The sequence below is a fragment of the Sitophilus oryzae genome, unplaced genomic scaffold (assembly GCF_002938485.1).
Source record: "Sitophilus oryzae breed Bouriz unplaced genomic scaffold, Soryzae_2.0 scaffold_1442_pilon_pilon, whole genome shotgun sequence".
In the NCBI taxonomy this organism is placed as follows: domain Eukaryota; kingdom Metazoa; phylum Arthropoda; class Insecta; order Coleoptera; family Curculionidae; genus Sitophilus; species Sitophilus oryzae.
Genome location: NW_022146107.1, coordinates 1,469,211 through 1,491,208, shown reverse-complemented (window position 1 = coordinate 1,491,208; position 21,998 = coordinate 1,469,211). Strand labels below are relative to the sequence as shown.

Below are 21,998 nucleotides of genomic sequence, written 5' to 3'. Positions count from 1 at the left end.
GCTGTGAGACGACGTGGCATGCTCTCAGTTAAGTTGTCCAGAAGATGTTGAGGAATGGCTTCCCATGTTTCGCGGGCAGCAATTTTCAATTTATTTAAGGTACGGGGGGGATCATTCCTTTTGGCAATATGGCGTTTTAGCATGTCCCAAGCATGCTCGATCACATTCATATCTGGAGACATCGCTGGTCACCACAGTTTTTTATACCCTCTTCCTCACAAAATTCGCGAACCGCTAAAGTGCGATGGAGTGGAGCATTATCGTCCACGTAAACAAATTCATCCCCCACTGTCCCTCGAAATGGACGCACAATAGGCTCTAAAAGTTTCAGCTAAAGCTTCGGAAAACGTAGAGGCCTCCTTAAATGTAATCCTCTGTCATGGAGTCTTCTTGCTATGGTCTTTCTTGAAACATTTACTCCTTCAAGGCGAGCTAACTCATTTTTAATAGCAGTCCTAGAAAGCAGGGGATTGCGTCGTGCAATTAAGGATATTTAACGGTCTTGCACAGCAGTAGTAACTCTCTTGATATTCACCTACTCCAGGCCGGTCTGTAACCTCGTTTGTCTCCCTGATTTTTTTAATATTCGCGAAACATCGCTTTGGTTAACTCCTACAATTTCAGCTGTTGCAACTTGCCGGTAACCCTGTTGAGACAGTGTTACTATTCTATTAAACTGTGAAATAATGTTTCTAGGCATTTTAAGGCCAAAACAATGGTCAAATTTCTTCTGAAACCCAAGAGACCACAAATCGAAATGTGCAAGAATTTGTAATAATATTGGGTCTGAACGATCAACTTTGTTTACCATATCCATTTTAACAAAAAAATGTTTATTACAGATTATCAAAGCTATATATAAAAAAGACTCTTTAAATTCCTTTCCGTATATTTTTAAACTATATATGCAATAATTTTGCCATGTGTGTATTTGTAATTAAATGAAAAATGAATTAAAAACGCCATCGATACATATCGGTTATCGATACATTGTAGTTACAGGAAGGCCGCAAAAAGACGAAATGAAAAATAGACGCATAATGGCGTTATTACACTGAAAAAAAGATAGACTTGAACTAAAGTCGTCATCGTTCTTGAAAAAAGGCAAGAGAATTTATTTTAGCGTAAAAGAAAATATTTTGCCTGAAGAAAAACTCTCTTAACTCAAGAAAACTGGTTCTCTTGAAAAATTCGAAAATTTCTCTTGAATCTATTTTCATTCAACCAAGTGCAAGTTACTTTGTTTTAAGATAATAAGAAAAATACGGTAGGAAGTACTTCATTCAAGAAACATGGCAATTTTTCCAATAGCTAAATACTCTTTTGATCAAAAATAAGAATAGTAACACTGATTAGTGTTACTATTCTGACTCTATTAAACTGTGAAATAATATTTCTAGGCATTTTAAGACCAAAACAATGGTCAAATTTCTTCTGAAACCCAAGAGACCACAAATCGAAATGTGCAAGAATTTGTAATAATATTGGGTCTGAACGATAAACATTGTTTACCATATCCATTTTAATAAAAAAAATGTTTATTACTGATTATCAAAGCTATGTATAAAAAAAGATCCTTTAAATTCCTTTCCGTATATTTTTAAACTATATATGCAATAATTTTGCCATGTGTGTATTTGTAATTAAATGAAAAATGAATTAAAAACGCCATCGATACATATCGGTTATCGATACATTGTAGTTACAGGAAGGCCGCAAAAAGACGAAATGAAAAATAGACGCATAATGGCGTTATTACACTGAAAAAAAAGATAGACTTGAACTAAAGTCGTCATCGTTCTTGAAAAAAAGGCAAGAGAATTTATTTTAGCGTAAAAGAAAATATTTTGCCTGAAGAAAAACTCTCTTAACTCAAGAAAACTGGTTCTCTTGAAAAATTCGAAAATTTCTCTTGAATCTATTTTCATTCAACCAAGTGCAAGTTACTTTGTTTTAAGATAATAAGAAAAATACGGTAGGAAGCACTTCATTCAAGAAACATGGCAATTTTCCAATAGCTAAATACTCTTTTGATCAAAAATAATAACGACATCAAAGACGATGACGAAGGACGGTATATACAATCAGTAGACAGTCCGATCAGCCGTACATTCATTTGTCGTTGCATTTCATAGGTCGCACATCATAATACGCACGGGTTTTGTTGCTTGGAATTTTCCACTTCAAATTTTGCATAATTTGCTTTTTAAATGCATATCGTATAACCAATTAGTAATCGTTATTAACATTCATTTGTCATTTTTTATGGACAAATTTTAGGATATATGGATTCTTTAAAGGAGTTTCTGAAAAAATGGAAATTAGAAATTAGAGCATTTATTTGCTATATTTGAAGGTAAGAGACATTTACCTAATGCACCTGTTTAGATAATGCATGCGTGGAATATAGATAGAATAAGAATATAGGTATCGATTTTTTTTGCAAATAATTACAAAAATTTTAGAATTTTAAGTCGTCGTATTAAAAAATTCAAAATGTGACCAAAGCTTATTATTTTAATAATTTATTTGCGTTACTTTAATTAATCGTGAAACATTTTTTGTAATTTGTAGAGTGATGAACCACCCCAAAAATACCAAGGAGTGAAGAAGCAGAAATAACTACTGTCGTGGAAAATAATATCACATTACTTACTACAGACCAGGAAAACTTAAATTTATCAGAAAATAATATACCTCGTAATATGCCTGTATATGATGTATAGACTTCTCTTAGATCAAAATAAATTTTAGTTGCGTCAATAGTATTCGCTATTGGTTTAAGAAAAGTGTCTCTTTAATCAAGAAATGTCCCTTTTCAATCAAGAATTTTTGCATGAATCAAAGAGACTATTATTCTTGTAGCAAGAACTTCTTTGCATATTAATTTTGGGTCAAGAGTGAAATACTTTGGACAGATAGATTCTTCTATTCTCTAAAGTAATTTTTTAAAGCTTATGAAAAGATAGTTAATGTTTTGGGCAAAGAAACGTCGTTCTTGGTCCTATTGAAAAGCGCCAATCTTTTGGGTCAAAGTCATATTCATTTCGACTGAGAGATCCTTTTTTTCAGTGTACATAACCGAGGACGGGATATTAATCCGCAACTATCCCACCGCGTCGCAGTAAAAACCTTTGCAAGTATAATCGCAAGGCAATTTTATTAAGCTGGGTTAATTGCTCAAAGAGAAAGTTGCCGCGGTGACGGCATAGGGAGTACCATAGGGAAATGCAAAGTTCAACAGTTAATTGTACCAATAATACTAAAAACAATTTAAAAGAACACCTTCTATAAGTTTAAGACATAGATAACAAAATAATAATAAATAATAAAATATATTATAAAAATTGAGTATCTTGCGGTAAAAAATTATATATATAGGGTTATTTACCACATACGACACGGAGTATTGTAGCTAAACTATTAGATTTTTACAAATTGTAAGTTTTGGGTTCGTTAAGGAACTAATATTGGAGCTAGAATTTTAAAATATTTTTACAAGATACAGAGTGGCCCAAATAAATAAAAAATGTTATAGTTGTATTTTTTTAAGTGAAACACCCTGTATTTTATTTTATTTTTAGATTCTACGATTGAAATAAAGGTAAATTTGATTAAAGTTAATCACACTTAAACCTTGCCGTTTTTGAAATATATTTAATTTTGTGAAATTGTAGTAAAAATTTTAAGGCTTCATTTCTCCAAGGGTATATAAATATAAAAGTTTTTAACGCTAAATATTTATTGAAGTCTATTTATTAATCAGATATTGTATTGTAATAATAAAAACTATACTACTTTATACAGAGTGTCCAAAAATGTATTTTAAATAATTACTATATAGATTTAAACGACAATAACTTGTTTAATTTAAATAGAACACCCTGTATATTTTATGAGAAACAAATGCACAATTTAATTGTCTATCAAATTATTTGTTGTTATTATACCCTTTTTTACCTTTATCTCTTCAATTTTTCGTAGAAAATGCATTTTCTTATAATTTAGGCCTCATTTAAATATATACACATGGAATATTGACATTTTAGATTTTTTTAAAGCCACAAATGTACAAAGAGTACAGGTGCTAAAAACGACAATATTGAAAGCCCATTTGATTACAAAAATTATTAATGTTATATTAAATTATTAATATTTCCATATAAAAAATAAATGTACTCTACCAAAATTGTGACTTCATATGGCATACTTCAAAAAGTATACGGCTACAGTTTTAATTAAGTGTTAATCTAAAGAAACCCTAATGTACCGTATCACGTATAAATTAGACAACTCTTACAGCTGCAAATAGTTTTAGAGCTCCGATTTAATCGGACGAATCGAAACTCCCATGCCATCCCCACCCCTAGCGACACCCACAAAACTCCCAAGCCCAATTCTCCCCTTACGGCCGTATTTCCATATAATTAGGCCTGGCAACGTCCAATTTAAATCCGATGAAAGTTTCCTCTCCTAATCCATATCGTACACAGCGAATACGTAAGCGTGTACGTAACGCCTGGATAAGTTATCCCGGATAACTGGAATAGTTTCCACTAGGCGGAGCGAGAGAGAACTAGTCGATCCCGAAACTTTGCCGTTGCCAGCTGAAGTCGGAAATCCGGCACCGCAAAGATGGAATTTACACGTTTCGCATTGTGTACACGAAATATTAGTCGCTGTATCGTAATTTCAGTTGGAGTTCGCAACAATTTTCCAGTTTAGAGTTAAATGGACAGGTGTAAATAAAGCTCGCCGTTTGCTACTATTTGAAAGCTTTTAACACAGAGAAGTGGAATTCATAATTATTAAACGGATGCCAATTTTGTATTTATTCGTTATACATATGTAACTATATTAACTAAACTCACCAGCAAAAATAACCGGCCACTAAAAACTAGTCCCAATTTTAAAGTTGGATTTCTCGCGAACCACTCATTAGATTTTGATGATTTTTTTTAAATTGTAAATTAATTCCTTTTTAACGGATGCTACGTCAGACATTTCTATTCCGAATTTATTTTGAACATATACAGGGCACAACAATAAGAAGAGGTTTTTTGCCAGAACTTTGTAACACTCTGTAGGGTGCAGCAGCTGTAGTAGCTATTGCTAAATCAAATCACATTGTAGCCTCATCTTTTGTGAGCATTTTGTTTTTTTTAATCACGACATTATCTCTGTTTGTATTGGAGATACGCTGCTTTAAAACGAACGTCTCGGAAAAATGCTTTGCAGGCAGAAAGTTTTATCTATAAATAATCAAGGCGACATAGACGAAAAGGGATTTATATATATTTGCAATATGCCAACAACGGTCCAACGGTCAAGTTAAAAAATGCCATTAACTGTGACGGATTTTGCTCGTATTGTGGCTTTAATTGAGGATGGTCGAAGTCAACGTTGTGTCCGATACCCTGGTTATACCTCGAACGACAGTTCAGGATGCCTGGAATCGGTATATGGAAACGTATATTTCACCAGGCGACTGGGTTGCGGAAGAAAACGGAAGACAAATGTAATTGACGACCGCTTTATTATCCTGAATACTTTACGAAATCGTAGAATTACAGCGTTTCAGAATCAACATCTTCTACAAGCTGTGCGTAGAACTCCAAGTCAGTGAGAGAACAATCCGACGAAGACTAAAAGAAAACAGCTTGTCTGTAAGGAGGCCTGCCACATGACCCCAACTACTTCCAAGACATCGTCTTCAGTTTGCGCTTTTACATGTGAATTGGGATATTGAGTAATCAGTAGGACTAAATCGTTTTTCGAGGCGTTTGTTTTAAAGCAGCGTAGCTCCAATACAGAGATAATGTCGTGATTAAAAAAACAAAATGCTCACATAAGATGAGGGTACAATATGATGATTTAGCAATAGCTACTAGAGCTGCTGCACCCTACAGGGTGTTACAAAGTTCGGGCAAAAAACTTCGTCTTGTTATTGTGCCCTGTATATGCTCAAAATGTGTATATGCTCAAAATGTATGCGCTATGAGCCTAATCCAGAAAGTGTCTGACAATGTTGGTGGCGTCTAGCACAACAGACTTTTGCATTTTATGTTAAGTGTTATACGATATCGATATATGTATTATTTTTAAACATTCTTTCAATGTTTTAGGTATCAGACCCATCGCGGATAAGATCACGGGTACGATGAAGGCCGATTCCATCCGCCACATAGCTTTAACTACTTTTCTACGAAGTTCAGCATACTTGGTTAGTTTCTCAGTGTATTTCTGTTTTAGGTTGTGGTTGTTCGGTACTGATGTATCTATCAAAAACGCACTTTTCTTTTGCTTCAGAATAACTTTTATTATATCTGGTCTGTTATGCTCCATGCGTATATGCGCTTCTTATTATTATTAATAAGAACATTATTAAGAACAAGGGAAGGCCACAACGGGACTAGCGGGAAACAGATGGGGCTGTGCCCCTAACAATTTACGCTGTATGCATATTATGATAGTAAGAGCCATGATTACTTATGAAGCAGTTGCTTGGTACACAGCAAAGCAAAACCTGTGCAAAGTGCAGATATTGGCATGCATCACAGGTGCCATGAGAACATGTCTAACAGCAACAATAGGGATCATTCTAGACCTAACATCATTGCACGTTGTCATGGATAGATATGTCAATGCGACAATGATTAGAATAGTCATTGACGGAACATTTACTGTGAGAATTGTCAGCTCATGAGCTTGAAACAACTTCAAAAAGGAAATTCCAGTCCTCCAACTCCCAGTGGATAACATACCAAAAATGAACAACTTTGAGGAACACGTCAATGTAGTATTCAGCAATAAAAAGCACTGGTAGAGAGAAACGTTTCCTTAGCAGTTAAAATACTACATCATAATGTGGCTTACTGATGCATACCCCCAAAATCAAAGCCGGAACAGGTACATAGAAGTATTTGGGACGAAAACTCCGAACCAATTGGCACCTACCCCAGCATCTTACAGGCAGAAATATGCGCTTATTGATAAATGCGTACAACTTATCTTAGACGGAAACTGTCGGAAACAAAGAATAGCCATCTAATCATAGAGTTAAGCAGCGTTAAAAGCGATCAACTCAGTATCCATCAACTCGAAGTTAGTCATAGAATGACTGCAAAGAATGAAAAAGTTGAACAAATTAGTCAAAAAAAAGTCCTCCTACTCTACCAAGGAATAGAAGGTAATGAGAAAGCAAACGATCTAGCTAGAAAAGGACACTCCACTAACTGAACCAGAACCGTTCTGCTTTCCAAGTGGAAACCAATTCAAAGCAGAATTCAAGAACCTGGAAAACTCCATCTGTAACCTGGAACTGATATCCTGCACGGTTTAAGACACTCGAAGAAGTTTCCCAGGACTTGTTTTAAGTCAGAACAATCATCAGATTGTCACGGGGTTTTTAACAGGACACTGTGTCTTCAGTGAACACCTCAGTAGATAAACAACGGCAAATGCAGAATCTGTAGGGAAAATGAGGAAACGCTAGAACACCTCATCACTGAGTGCACCGAGACGAACTGAATAGACTGATATAGGAGATAGGAAACTACCCTCTGTAAAACCGTCTGAGATGCTGAATTTTGTCAAAGCCCTGAGACTATAATAGTTATTTCGTTCAAATAAATTTTATAATTTATAAAAAATGATGTTTAATTTGGAACCGACTCAAAATCTGAATTTAATACCAATGCGTATTATTATATCGTTTAATAGTTCAATTTAAAAAAAAATACTCTAATATTGCACTGATAAAATAGAAAATAAAGTTTAACAAAGCTATTTGAGATAGAAAATGTGATAAATCATCCGAACCAAAAACAGGTTTCACGCCGCTACAACAATATTTCATCATTTATTTTCATTTGAAGTTACTGTTTCACTACTTTCATTATTATGGGCTGAAATGCTGTTATAAACAACAATTTATTACAGAATTTAGAAATAAAATATTGTATCATAGTAAACGAATGATAAATTTCATAGTTTCCTGTAGGATTTTTTTAAATATTGTCTCTCTATATAAAGCTGGATAAACAAAATTAGACAATGGTATCCAAAAGATGTTAAAAGACCAAAAACCGCCCTAATCTGAGACTAGGACATTAGAAAACAAACAGACGCAAAATAGCACCAAACAGATAAATAAACATAATGACATCATTATGTTTACTTGTCGGCAACATAGATTTTTGTTTCGATTATTGACATGTCTAGGAATGAATCGCTATGGCGATCTTGTAAGAAATTGTAGCATGCCGTTTATAACGACAATTTGACTCGAAATACCAAGTGTGTGATACCAAATTATTCGTAAAAAAATGCTTTTTCTAAATATGCCAATGAGCCACCCTCGTTCCGTTTGAAAAAATTGAGATATGATTAAAAATACGATTTGGGCATCTTTTAACTGGACAGGACAAACCACGAAAAACAATAGACGATCAAATCTATTTTTCCAAGGCATCTTGATTAAGCATTAGTGTTTTTAACACAGCCATGACATTATAGACTGAAATTTAAAATACGATTTTTTAAGCAAAAATATCAATAATTGCCATATGAAATGCCATTTATTCAGAGCGTCATTTTCTATCGAATAAAGTAAAAAAATAACGAAGGTGCCATTTAAAAATCAAAAGCTGTAATTTCCGGTGGAATTTTCATTTAATTTCTTCATTTTTCATTTCTTCATTTTGGTTGAAGATACCGAATACATTGGGGTCTTTAATTTTTGAAGAAGTTAAAAAACAGTGTGTGCACTATGTGCGCATATTTGAAGTGAAACTGAAGTAAACTGAAAATTTATTGAAATCCTTGGAAACTGGGTACACCCATTACTATTCTTGATATAGAAAGTGCATTTTTGATTTTTTACTTACGCTAGGATATTAAAATATGGTTGGATTGTAGGACATAAATAGACGTAAGTATGGTTATTTGTATAGATATTTATAAAGCTTACTATCTGTTTTGCATTTTCAGTTTTTGATGAGACAATTGATTTTATTTGTAAAATGCCCACAAAACACCTACCAATGATTCAACAATAGTGTTTTTACTGGATAATGGGTCATTCCTGCTGATTTTTAGACCATTTGAAGACTATACATGGGAAAAACCAAATGTTACATTTTCAAAGAAATTAAGATAGCGACACTATTTTATAGGCAAATGTTATCAGCGTTATTCGAATCAATTTAGTGTTCTTACCTATTATCGTTCAAATCCATGTTAATAGATAATAAATATTTTGGATTTTTATCTTTTATTTTTAAATATATTTTTGGAAGTGTTGGTTTTAGTAATTAATAAATTAAACAAACTAAAAAACAATTCTCAACCATAACATGTGCCATAACCCTATAAAATAATCAAAATAGGGCATATCTCCTGTCTCCTGCCAACGATTACTTCTTTGATCCTTGATCTGACCTTCGCGTCGTGACAAGGTCATGCCGTCCCGCAGCCGTCAATCAAGGTCGACTCGCGGCCTTCAATTTTACTCCCATTGCGCGTAAAGAAGTTTCACTTCAAAAAATATTTAGCAACTTAATGGTTTTCCTCGAACCATATAGCCATGAATATATAAAGTCTATTTATCTTCTTTCGATCGAAAATTTTCAAATTTTCGGAACATCCAAGGAACAAACAATACCGGTAATTTATTAATTTAGAACGGGTAACTCCTCGTCTGCCGGTAATGCAATTGCCGCGCAGTTTACTTCGCATTATAATTCTCCAAAATTAGAGAAATTCCTTGCGTAGCCGGGGGCTGCTCTCTGCTGCATCCCAGGCCCTTAGTTATGCCGCGTAATCCATAAATTTATCAAGAAATTTCTCCGTCGCGGAAACATAATTAAAATTTAATCAAATTAAAAAGTTTACGGAAAGTCTCACTAATGACGAAATCTCGATGGTCTTACGAGGCACGAAAAAGGGTCTTTCACTCGCTCTTTTGCCCGTAAGTTTTTAGATTCAATTTAGATGTCGTGCGTCCGTCCGATATCTCTGTTTTCCTTCCTTTGCCGAAATCTCTGACAGATTTTTGGAGACTACAAAAGTTAAATACTTGGCAACATTTTCCAGTCTTAAGAATATTGTTTCAAGGCAGAGATAGGTTTTTAATCAAAATTGAAAAGGTAAATATCTAAACATTTTGATGGTAATCTTTTTGGTTAATAAATATTTTAAATAGATTTTAGACTTAAGTTTATAGTTCAATTTGTAAATTATAACCCAAACATGGTTATAAGCTTTTAATAAACATTAATTATGGTCTTTAGGTTGAGAGCAACCGCCTATTTAAATATAGACATATTTCTTTAAATTCAAAACATTCATTTTTAAGACACTCTGTATACATAAATAAAATTATTGATTTTTAAAATATTATTCACAAATTAGAGAGAGGGAAATCAGGCGACGACCAAATATAATACAGTATGATCGAGAAAAAACGGCGTCAACAATGGCTATGAAATGAAGATCGCTGTCATTTTATATGTAAATTTATATGGGAAATGTCATCGATTGTCATTTCCCAGCCAACTGGACGCCATTTTTTTTCGATCATACGGTAGTTGTTGAATAATAGCTTTTACACTACCATTCGAGGCAACGGCCCAGCTACGTCAAAACATCGGTTCCCGTTAGAACACCGAAGTTAAGCGACGTAAGACGATACTAGTTGATGGACGGGTGACCGGTTCGAAACTCTGTATCGTGCTGTTGTCCAAGGCAAAAGTGTAAAATCTATTGACACACACTGCTCATTCACGCCGGTTCGAAGCCGGATGAGATCGGATATCTCGTGAGTAAGAGTCGATTTAGACACTTGCCAAGTCGGTAGGCCATTGACCATGATATGGCCGAGGACCGCGGTTCGGATTCCGCGTAAACAAAGTAGGCCCCGTCCAGATTAGCCCTGGCAGGTAAAAAGAGACGTTAAATTGAAATCTTTACTTTACTTTACTACCATTCGAGCCGTATTGATGTTATTTTGGTTCTTGAGTTTTGTGACAGAGAATGTTATTAGAGGTAAAGTAAATGTTTTGTCGTTATTTAACTAATGTTAACTAAACCATATTCTTTTGTTTTCTTGTAATTCTGTTCCGAGGGGTGTCTCACTCGGGTAAAAAATGTACACGTACTTCCAAAATATCCTTCCACTACTAAGCGACTGCCAGTGACTATGAAGAAGACTGCCTATGACTGCCATGTAATTATTATAGGCGACTGCCATAAGACTACCAATGATTGCCAGCGACTGCCAAGAAAATGTACATGTAATTCCAATAGTGAGACACCCCTCGTTCTGTTCTAAAGCTTTTCCTTATTTATTTGATCTGACAAAGAAAATATATGACATGTGTATGCATTTAATGGAATCTATTTATGCTGTAAATAATTTCAGTTTAAAAGTAATCTAAATACAATCGTTTACTGTCCATTCGTGCCGATGTTTTTGGTTCAGTGTGACATAAGGGCCTTGTTGAGGGTACTAATATTTTTCGGCCGTGCATGAACGAATATCTTAGAGCCTATCTTAGAGATTATCAGAAGAGCAACCAGAAACAATAAATCGAATAACTTATATAAAAGATATTTGTACCAAATCTTCAACTTTAGCGTCGATCTCCGCAACCAGGGACTTCGTACCTACGGGTGGGGACCCGTTAAACTAACTCTCTTCAGTTTTGAACGATATAAATGTGGCATGTTTTGAATGTATTAAACTATTAATCTATGTATGAGAACAGTTTCTATATTATTATTATTTTTGATCGAAAAAATTGAAAACCTTAAAAGTAAGGAATTAATTCCAACTTAATTTTATTCAAAACCCCCTTCAATTCAAAAATATTTTCAATGCCAAGTTGAATTTAATACATTATAACCAATTATCCCTAAGCAGTTAGAAAGTAACTTTAACTTAACTTAAAGTACGTACTTAACAAAAAATACAGTATTTCAAAAGTGGTAATATTATCCATCTAACAAGAAAAGGAAACCTTTAAATTTATGTAACTAATTACAGCGTACGCAGTTATTTCCGAGATCGTGCTTTCCCAAAGTTTCCCAAAATCAATTTACTTTCCCTGTCGCAGCTCTTTGACAGACCGTTTTATTAAAAAAAGTATTCGAATAAATTAAAAAAGATCGTATGTTCTAAAAATAAATTCTAATGTATTATTTTCTCGTTTTAAATTAAAAAAATTGAAATTGCAACTTAATTGTTAATGCAGTAAAGTTGTTATGGAGAACATAACATATTCTAAATTAAAACCAAAAGCTCCAAAAATTTAAACTTAGGAATTTAGGAATGAGTCAAATGGATTTTTTGAAAATATCTTTGTACCTTTAGAGTTGTCCACCCGGTTTCCTCAAAACCTCTAAGGTATTGTAACTAGTGATGGGAAAAACCGATTAATTTCAATAATCGAGTACTCGAGTTTCAAGCAATTGCATCAATAACCGAGCGATCGCTCGAGCGAAATATCTCAAAATTCATCGACGAGACGTTATCACTGGAATATTTAAAAAAAACCATATGCGCCACTGACTTTTTTCTTTTGATATCAAAATTGTGTTGGGCGTTTAATGCAAATTAAAAGTTATCTCTTGATATTTTACCGAATTCGGCCTCCTTCATGAGATAAACGAAATTTTATTAATCACAATTAATCGAGGGGTGAACAGCTGCAGGAGGTAGGTGTACATTCGAAAGGAAGTACGCGGGAATTCCTAGGAAGTATATAGGATTTTCTAAAAAGTATGTGGATTTCCCAGGAGATATACAGGATTTCCCAGGAAATATACAGGATTTTCCATGATTTATGATGGAATTCCAAGAGGTATGGAGGAGATTTAGGATGAGATAGCTCGAAAAAATACACATCAAATCACGAATATTGACCTCGGTTTGATTAAAATCACACAATAGGCTCAGTGCATAACAAATATTGAATTAAAACACTTACAGCTTCATTCAGAACCTCGCAATTAGTGGAATAAATTACTGGTTTCAATTACACTTTATATTTTCAGTTTACGATCATTCACAATGTTTAAAAACACAATTAAAATTAATAGAATATCCTAGCAACAGCTTGCGTTAGTCAGTTGTATCCATAGAGAAAGCCTAATATTTAAGTTATAAAACAATCAACTTTTGATTTCTAACAACAATTTCTCTTGACGGAAGATTATGAAAGACCAAAATGACATTTCTCGCAAATTTTGAAGTATAATTAGTGGAAAAGTTAAAAGTTTGATAACTTTTCATAATAACTGAAAATGTCTACCACTAATTTTGACGTTCTGAATGCTTACATTCAAATTAAAGGAATAAACTTCTACGCTAATTGAAACTACTTATTTATTCCACTAATTGCGAGGTTCTGAATGAAGCTTACAAATAATTAATTATAAAAGTCCCACAGAAAAGAAGAAATTTAAAAAAAGATCTATCGGAAATATAAGCAAAAATAAACAAATGTATGTTTTTACTGCAAACGCGTCGTTTTCCTGTCTTTATTTTATGACGTCGCGTCGTTGGTTCTAAAATCAAAGTTGACATAGATATTTCTTTAATAATAATTACATATAACAGATGCCATTAGTATCCAGTGACGTCATAATGGTTTTGTTTCATAACGCTTTTGTTTCTGTTCGAATTAGTTTGGTGGGGATTACAAAACACATAAATTAAAAAGCTTATAATCTGAAAGCAAAATAACACTGAACTCTCGACTGAACTGCTACGGACTAGGACTGATTTAAAATTGGAAGATAAAATGAATTTTAGGGCAGCTCAAAAAATATGTTCCATTGAAGTCCTTGAATTATTTATATACTGTTGCTGAGGGTGCAGGAACCAAGGAATAAATAAAATAACAATAAATTTAAGAATGATTAACTTAGTTATATGTTCCTATTTAATTGGAGAACATTTTATTTCAAGTAACTGTTACACAAGCATCGATTTGAACGCTCATGCTCTGACTAATTTAATTATACATTTTCGTGAAAAGCCAAACAGCTTTTTAGCAGTCAAAGCTGTGAGAAAATATTCTGAGCCACAAGGTCCATGACAACAACGCAATCTACGGTAGTAAATTATAGTATTAAAGGCATACTGCAACGATTGGACAGAATTAGATCGATTAATAATATTACCCATGATTTAAGAGACAAGAGCTATAACACGTTTCCCAAGAGAGCAGTAAAGATTTGAAAGAGTTCGTTCTAAGGGCCAAAACGATGCACAAAATACTGAATACTTTTAATGGATATTATTTTTTTTTAAAGGTTGCTCTTAGACTTGCATCAAGACAAATTAATAAAATTGCGTTTATCTCATCAAGGAGGCCGAAATCGACAAAATATCAAGAGACAACTTTTAATCGGCGCTAAACTGTTTTGCTAACAAGAGAAAAAAACAGTCAGTGGCGTACATGCTTTTTTTAGAAAAATATTACAGTGATAACCACATAATATACACGTCCCTGGTGAATATGTCGACACTTTTTTAGCTTTAAAATATGTCGCATTTATACAGGGTGTCCCAGAAATAAGTGCAAGTATTTTAACTGGTAGTATAGTTCAACCCCAGAAACACGCCTATGAGGTTTATTTCGCGAAAAAAAAAATTTGAAAATTCGAAATTTTTAGAAAAAAATTTTATATTTTTTTTTAGTTTTTAGTTAAAAAACATAATTTCTTGATAATATGGCAACATAGGTATAATATGGCAGCATTAGATTAAATTTACAAGAAAGAAAATCTAGAAAAGATTTAGTAGTTCTCAAAATTTTAGCAAAAAAATATTTTTTTTTTTGGAAATTTTCAAAGTTAAATGACTCCGTTATTTTGAAAAACAATAAAGAGAAAATATGTTTCTTTTATCGAGATCTACCACCTCTTAAAATACTTGCACTTATTTCTGGAACACCCTGTATAATATTTACCCTCAAAATTTCATTTGAAACGGTAAAGGTACTTGGAAGAAAATTATAATAGATCGAAAAAATATTAAGACGTTAACACCCTGTAGCTACGAAACAAAACAGAATCGGATAAAAAATAAATCTTATTTTTACGTGAGGAATCTCCCCACGAGAGATGGCACATGTTTTTTGTAACACCCTGTATAGAAAATAGCGCAGGGAGTCTAGTAGCCTGGTAGTTAGTTAGTCAATCAAACACTGGTCTGAACTTGACAGTTTCTCATTTAATTTATTTTGTATTGATAATATTTTTATATAACAGCGACCCCACCCGTAAACCCCACAGGCCTAGATCGCGTCAATACGAAGAGATAAAAAGTAATAATCACAGTGCAAATATTCGTGTCGTTTTAAAATGAAAATTCGTAATTTCATTCGTAAACGTTTAAACCCAATTTTAAGTACTACTACGCCTCTTCAACGCGCATTTTCAAAACACAAAACGATCGTCATAAAATGCGACCCTTTAGTATTTATTAAATGTTCGCGTAACAGAAATTACCAGTGCAATTACGATACAATTAAATTACATCGACGTTGGCGCTGCCCTCCGCACGAACGGTCGCCGATGACGATAAAAAACTGCCCCGTGCAAATTAAACCAATATTTTAAATTTATTTCCGCCCACAAACGCAATTCCACCTGCGCGTTTCCAAATTTTATTATTAATCGTGCAACCGGCCTCGACAATGATACGAATCAGTAGCGTAGAGTATAATTACGTTACAACGTCGCTGGTCGATTATATAACATAATCGTGCCTTCCCTGAATTTTTTAAGAGTAAGAGTTGTTGGCTGGTAATAATTTTAGATAATGGTAACTTTTTTGACGTTTGCAAATGTTAATAATAGACTCTAGACTCTATAATCAAATTCTAAAAACTCCCATCACTCTTATCCATAGGCTTGCTCTCATTATTTATTCTCATTGATTTATTCTGTCAACCTTAAAGATTATGCATTCATCATTTACATACTCTACTCTACAGGGTGGTCCGGAAACTTTGGCAGCATATTCTGCAGATAAAAATAAGTAAAAAAGTTCGTATAAATGTATGTCCTAAAATGCTTAGTTTCGGAGATACAGGGTGTAGGACTTTCATTTTTATTTCGATTTTTTCTAAATAATTTCAGAAGTAACGTCAATATTTAGATGAAAATTAGTGTCTCTGAGAGCTTTTTGACATGAGAAATTTGATTTTGATGTCAATATGACTTGTAGAGGGTGCCATCTACATTTGTGTTTTAACCTTTGAATAAGAAGACTAAGGAAGGAGCATAATGCTATCCATGTAATCATGCATGGTGGGCGGAAAAAGGACTCTAGGGTGGGGATCCTTGACAGTTCTGTTTGACGATTCATTTGACACATTTGAATTTGATTTGAAAATTTGTGGATTTGTCAGTCTTTACGGAGCTTATTTTATGTTATTTATTATTTATTCTACTACTGATAGTTGTATAAAGGTAGTCAATCTAGATGGAAATTGTGGCAAAGCTTAAATTAACAGTGACACTATCGCGATTTATCGAAAAAGACTCTAAAATAGTTGGTTGTGTAGCGTGCGGTAGATCTCGGCAAAAATGTATGAAATAATGGAACAACTTTTCATTAGAAGTGACTATATATAATATACATACGTTTAGTAAATCGATCATTTATGAAATTCACTTAAATTAACTAATTATATATTTTTTCTTGCATTTTTGCTTTTATATACTACTTGTCAAAGATTAGATGACAAAAAATTTAGATACGTCAATTTGACTTCCCTGCTTTTGTAGCGTATCGGATATTTATGGTTATAAATAATTATTATAACTTATCTATTTTTATTTGAATTTTATATTTTTATAACAATTTTAATAACTACCAACATTTATTCACAACGTAAAATAAAATAAAAATTATTGAGTCTACCCCACGTCTAGCCTACATCATAGTTTTACATTTTTTAAATAAAATTAGAACGGTACTGATAAACCGGAATTTAATTCGGCCATATTTGAGGCCCATCGTTGTGGACCTAAGATTTTTGATATGCTCCTTCCTTAGTCTTCTTATTCAAAGGTTTTAACCGTTTTGAAGAGTAATAACTTTTCGTCCGTACCTGTATAAAACTACTGAGTAAAAAAATATACATTCACTATGTTTTTTACGTAAAAAAGGTCCCTTGGGAAACATCGCTACATCTCGAGATATTTGGAATCGAAATTATCATTACCTCTCATCACTGGCATAAATTAAACATGTTGACTAAATAAATATTAGACTGAAATCAAAAATTTGAAATATTTTTGTGCCAAAAGTTTAACAGAAACCTGTTTTTCGCCAATTTTTCGATGAAAAATTTATGATTAATTTAAAAAAATAAAAAATTCCCAAATAAATAATTTCAGTCAAATAACTATCTACTCAACATATTTATTTTTTGTCAATAATGACATGTATTGACTATTTTCATTCTAAATATCTTGAGAACGGTTGTTCGTAAAGATTTTTACCAAGAGACATTTTTTACGTAAAAAATCACGAAAATCTTAAAAATATTTTTTCACTCAGTAGTTTTATACAGGTACGGACGAAAAGTTATTACTCTTCAAAAAAGTTAAAACACATATAGGTGGCGCCCCCTACAAATAGAAGTCATGTTGACATCAAAATCAAATTTCTCATGTCAAAAAACTCCCAGACACTAATTTTCATCCAAATATTGACGTTACTTCTGAAATTATTTGGACAAAATCGAAATAAATATTAAACTTCTACACCCTGTATCTCCGAAACTAAGCATTTTAGGATATATATTTATACGAACTTTTTTACTTATTTTTATCTGCAGAATATGCCACCGAAGTTTTCGGAATACGGTTCGGACCACCGTGTATATTATAGAACTACACAAGGTCACTGTAAATGCTGAAAGTACGCACGCCTATGGAATCCCACTTCAATTCGGCTTGGGTTTCTCGTTTCTAACCTCTGACCGTTTTCAGGCTGTTTTTCCGATCTGTCGCTGAATACGCTGTGTTAATAATACCGTTTACGTCTACCCTCAAAATTGTCTATTTTAGCTCGCATTGTCGAGAACAATAGAAACACTAAAAGGTTACTGTATTATTCTATATTTCTATATCCTAAACCTTACATTGACCAGTTTGTCCATAGATGATTATCTTTATTAAAAGATTGTGAAGCAATTTATGAGGCGTTTCAAAAATATTAAAAACAATAGAAAATGTTTTTACAAAATATTCAAATATATTTTATTTTTACATGATCATCATCATCAAACTGCATTAGTATTTAAAAAAGAATAGATCTATACAAGGTATAGCCTGTGTGAGTTATACAGTAGAGAGCAACTAACTTCTAGCCACCCTATCTCGCTTAATTTTGATTCGAGGAAAAAAATGTATAGAGATAATTTTTAAGTAAAATTTCGCTCTACCACTTTTATTTGAAATTTTTTTTGTAATCCTTACCGTTGAAAAGCACGCGTTTGCTTTTAAATTTTTCTGTATATTTTAGAAAACTTTAAAACTGCCTGTTCACCGCGGTTACGACCCTACTCTATGATTACGACACTGAACGAGATGCAAATACAGAAAAAATCCGGTGGCTCCCAAATTTTTTTAAAAATAAATATATTTTTTTTAAATTTTCAAACTTGAATAACTCGATTATTTTGGACTTATTTGAAAAATGGTAAATGTCATTAGCGTAACTAGGAATTTATCCTGGGGTGGGCCTGGGGGGAGCCTGGATTAGAGCCTGGGGTTGAGCCCAGGGTTGTCCAGCACAGGGTTGTCCCCCGGACACACCTGTAGTTACGCCAATGTAAATGATGTTAATATTTGTACTTATTTAAGACTCGCTGTATAATTAAATTTAGGTGACTGTGATATGCGTAACACTAATTTAACAAAAAAACAGATAATGTTATTGGTTAACGTTTGAAACATATTTTAATTGTTGTAGAATTAAAACTCGATATGTAAACGTATAATTATATTATTGACCAAAATTAGACAGAAGAAATCAAATGTTCAAAATGCTTCCCCAAGTGCTTCCCTTTTTGTTCACTGTATAAAATTACTTTTTTAAGAGAAACAAGAAAACTTAAAATATTAACAGGTACATTTTAGAGCCAGTCTTCATTCAAAATAAAAAAAAGTAATGTAATAAAATTATGATATTTATCGTTATAGCATCACAAATCATTCCCTTTGCTCATTTTGAAATATATATGAAATGTGTAAAATAAAATCAAATAGAACATTTTTAGAAATTGCAATTTTTGCCATTATCGCCAAGACCGCCGAATTTTAATACATAAAAAGCAACCGTAATTACCAGACGGTATAATTCCAAACACAAACTAACTCTGTGGTCAGAATAAAGCAATTAATACACAAAAACGAAAAATTGCGAGGGCCCATAAAAAGAACGTAAAATGCTCGTAGAATGAAAAAGACCTCCAGAGGGCTAGAGTTTATTTTAAGGCCACATTTCATTTCCCCTCCCATCGCGATTCGCTCGGAGGGCTTTTCATAAATTTCCACAGCCGACTAATTAAAATTACCATCATTAATCAGGGGGCGCCCGATTTTTCTTTTGTGGCCAAACAGAAATTTCACACGCCGTGCTCTTTTATTTAGAAAAAAAAATACGTGTATATAATATATAACACGTTCCACGCATCACACAAAAGACGAAAGTATCGCAAACCAGTTGCCGAGCGACCGACAGAGATTACGGGCTTATGTACAGAACCAGTGGTGTTACATAATTTTTATTATAAAGTTATTAATTAAGATACTAGAATTTATTATAAAAATGAATTGAAGACTTTATAGTTTGGTGAGAAAACATGAATGTATCAATATAAAATAAATTACATTTAAAATTTGTAGTAAGTATTCCTTTTTCCTATCAATATGTATGACCATGCCGGATGGGACTGCCCTGTCCGTTATACCAGGCACCCCCTACTGTCTGTGATCATGTATTACGGGTAGAGGGTGTGGGAGGGTCTTGGCATAACCGCTCGGTCCCAGAGGAGACAACCTTACCAAAAACCTAAATCCTACGATGGCAGGACCAGGTCAAAGAAATCCGTTGCTAGATAGAAGACTAGTCTCTACTGATCTCAACCTTGGGGTACCAGGGGTACCAATACCATTGTATTATAGTTTTCGTTACTTCGACATGCTCTGGACAAGTGGAACGACCACAATTCCGGTATATCACCAGCTTTGCCAGAACTCCAACGTAAGGAGGAGAAAAGGGCTATGGTCAGGTTCTCACAATCACAATACGAGGATGGTCTGAAAAGTTCACTCGTAGTCACTCGTAGATAAAAGCTAGTGAATTTTCATTGTTCATCTGTTGACAGTTATACACCAAAGCAGCCATTTTGGATTCGCAGTTGTTATGTAACAGTCGTTGAGTTGATGTCAGTGTTTTTGTGAAAATGAACAAAATCGAGTATCGAGCTGTCATTAAATATCTGGTTTTGAAAGGCAATACGCCTACACAAATTAAACATGAGTTGGATTCTGTGTATGGGGACTCTGCACCATCATTTACCACAGTGAAATTTTGGGCAGCTGAATTTAAACGTGGCCGTAAGTGCTTCGGAGACGATGAACGTTCGGGGCATCCAAAAACTGCAACTACTGACGGTAACATCGCCAAACTTCACCAAATGGTGTCGACCGCCCAATTAAAGTGAGAGAGATAGTAGAGGTTATGAACATATCAAAAGAACGTGTTTGTCACATATTAAATCAAGATTTAGGCATGAGAAAGCTGTCCGCGCGTTGGGTGCCGCGTTTGCTCACGTTAGACCAAAAGCGTGTTCGTATGAACATTTCCAACGTTATGTTGGCGTAGTTTAGGTGCAATAAATCCGAGTTTTGGCGTCGATTAATTACTGTAGATGAAACTTGGATACACCACTATACACCAGAAACAAAAATACAGTCCAACAGTGGACGGCAAAGGGAGAACCGGCTCCAAAAAAAGCAAAAACTGTTATTTCGGCTGGGAAAGTGATGGCGACTGTTTTTGGGATAGTCATGGAGTTATTTTAATTGATTATCTTCAAAAAGGAAAAACCATCACAGGAGCATACTACGCATCATTACTTGACAAGCTAAAAGCGGAACTTACGGAAAACGGCCACATTTACAGAAAAAGAAAATCCTGTTTCACCAAGATGTCTCACACCCCAGCGGTTGCCATGGCGAAAATCCACGATTTACGGTTTGAACTGCTTGACCATCCGCCTTACTCACCAGATCTAGCCCCTAGCGACTTCTTTTTGTTCCCTCATTTAAAAATTGCGCTCGGAGGACAGAGATTTTCGTCAAATGAAGAGGCAATCACCTTCGTGAACCACTATTTTGCAGAGAAAAACGCCGAATACTATTTGGACGGGTTACAGAGATGGGAGCATCCCTGGGAAAAGTGTGTAGAGTTACAAGGGGACTATGTTGAAAAATAAAAAAAATATTCAGAAAAAATGTCTTGTATCTTTGTTAGGTCGGAAACTTTTCAGACCATCCTCGTAGGTATTGACCTCAAATCCAAGGAGGCAATAGAGAAAGAGAGATATATATTCTATTATGGAACCGGTACAACACCGGTATTAGGTCTAAGGAGACCAAGTTAAAGAGGTGGAGAGAATGAAGACAGATCCTTCAGCCTCCATCCCAAGACTACCTTAGCCGGAGACAAGCTCCTCGACTGTGAAGGGCACAGAGGGGTATACACTCATAGGAGGTAGATGTCCACGTCCACTCCTCGGAGGATGAACAGCTGTTGTCAGAGGATGGGAAATACCCTGTCCCCTCTACAACAGGAACCATGTATGATGAGTTATAACTCAACAAGGGAGACACAATAGATCTTTAAGGTCGCAGTGATTAACCCCCCTTCCACTCATTCTACATTCTACATGATTTGGCCTTGA

General features: G+C 34.1%; 1 protein-coding gene across 1 annotated transcript in view; it reads right to left on the bottom strand.

The window, feature by feature from the left end:
* LOC115877019 (polycomb group protein Psc-like) overlaps positions 1 to 21,998 on the bottom strand; it is a 320,522-nt gene that overhangs the window by 127,884 nt on the left and 170,640 nt on the right. The window lies entirely within an intron of this gene.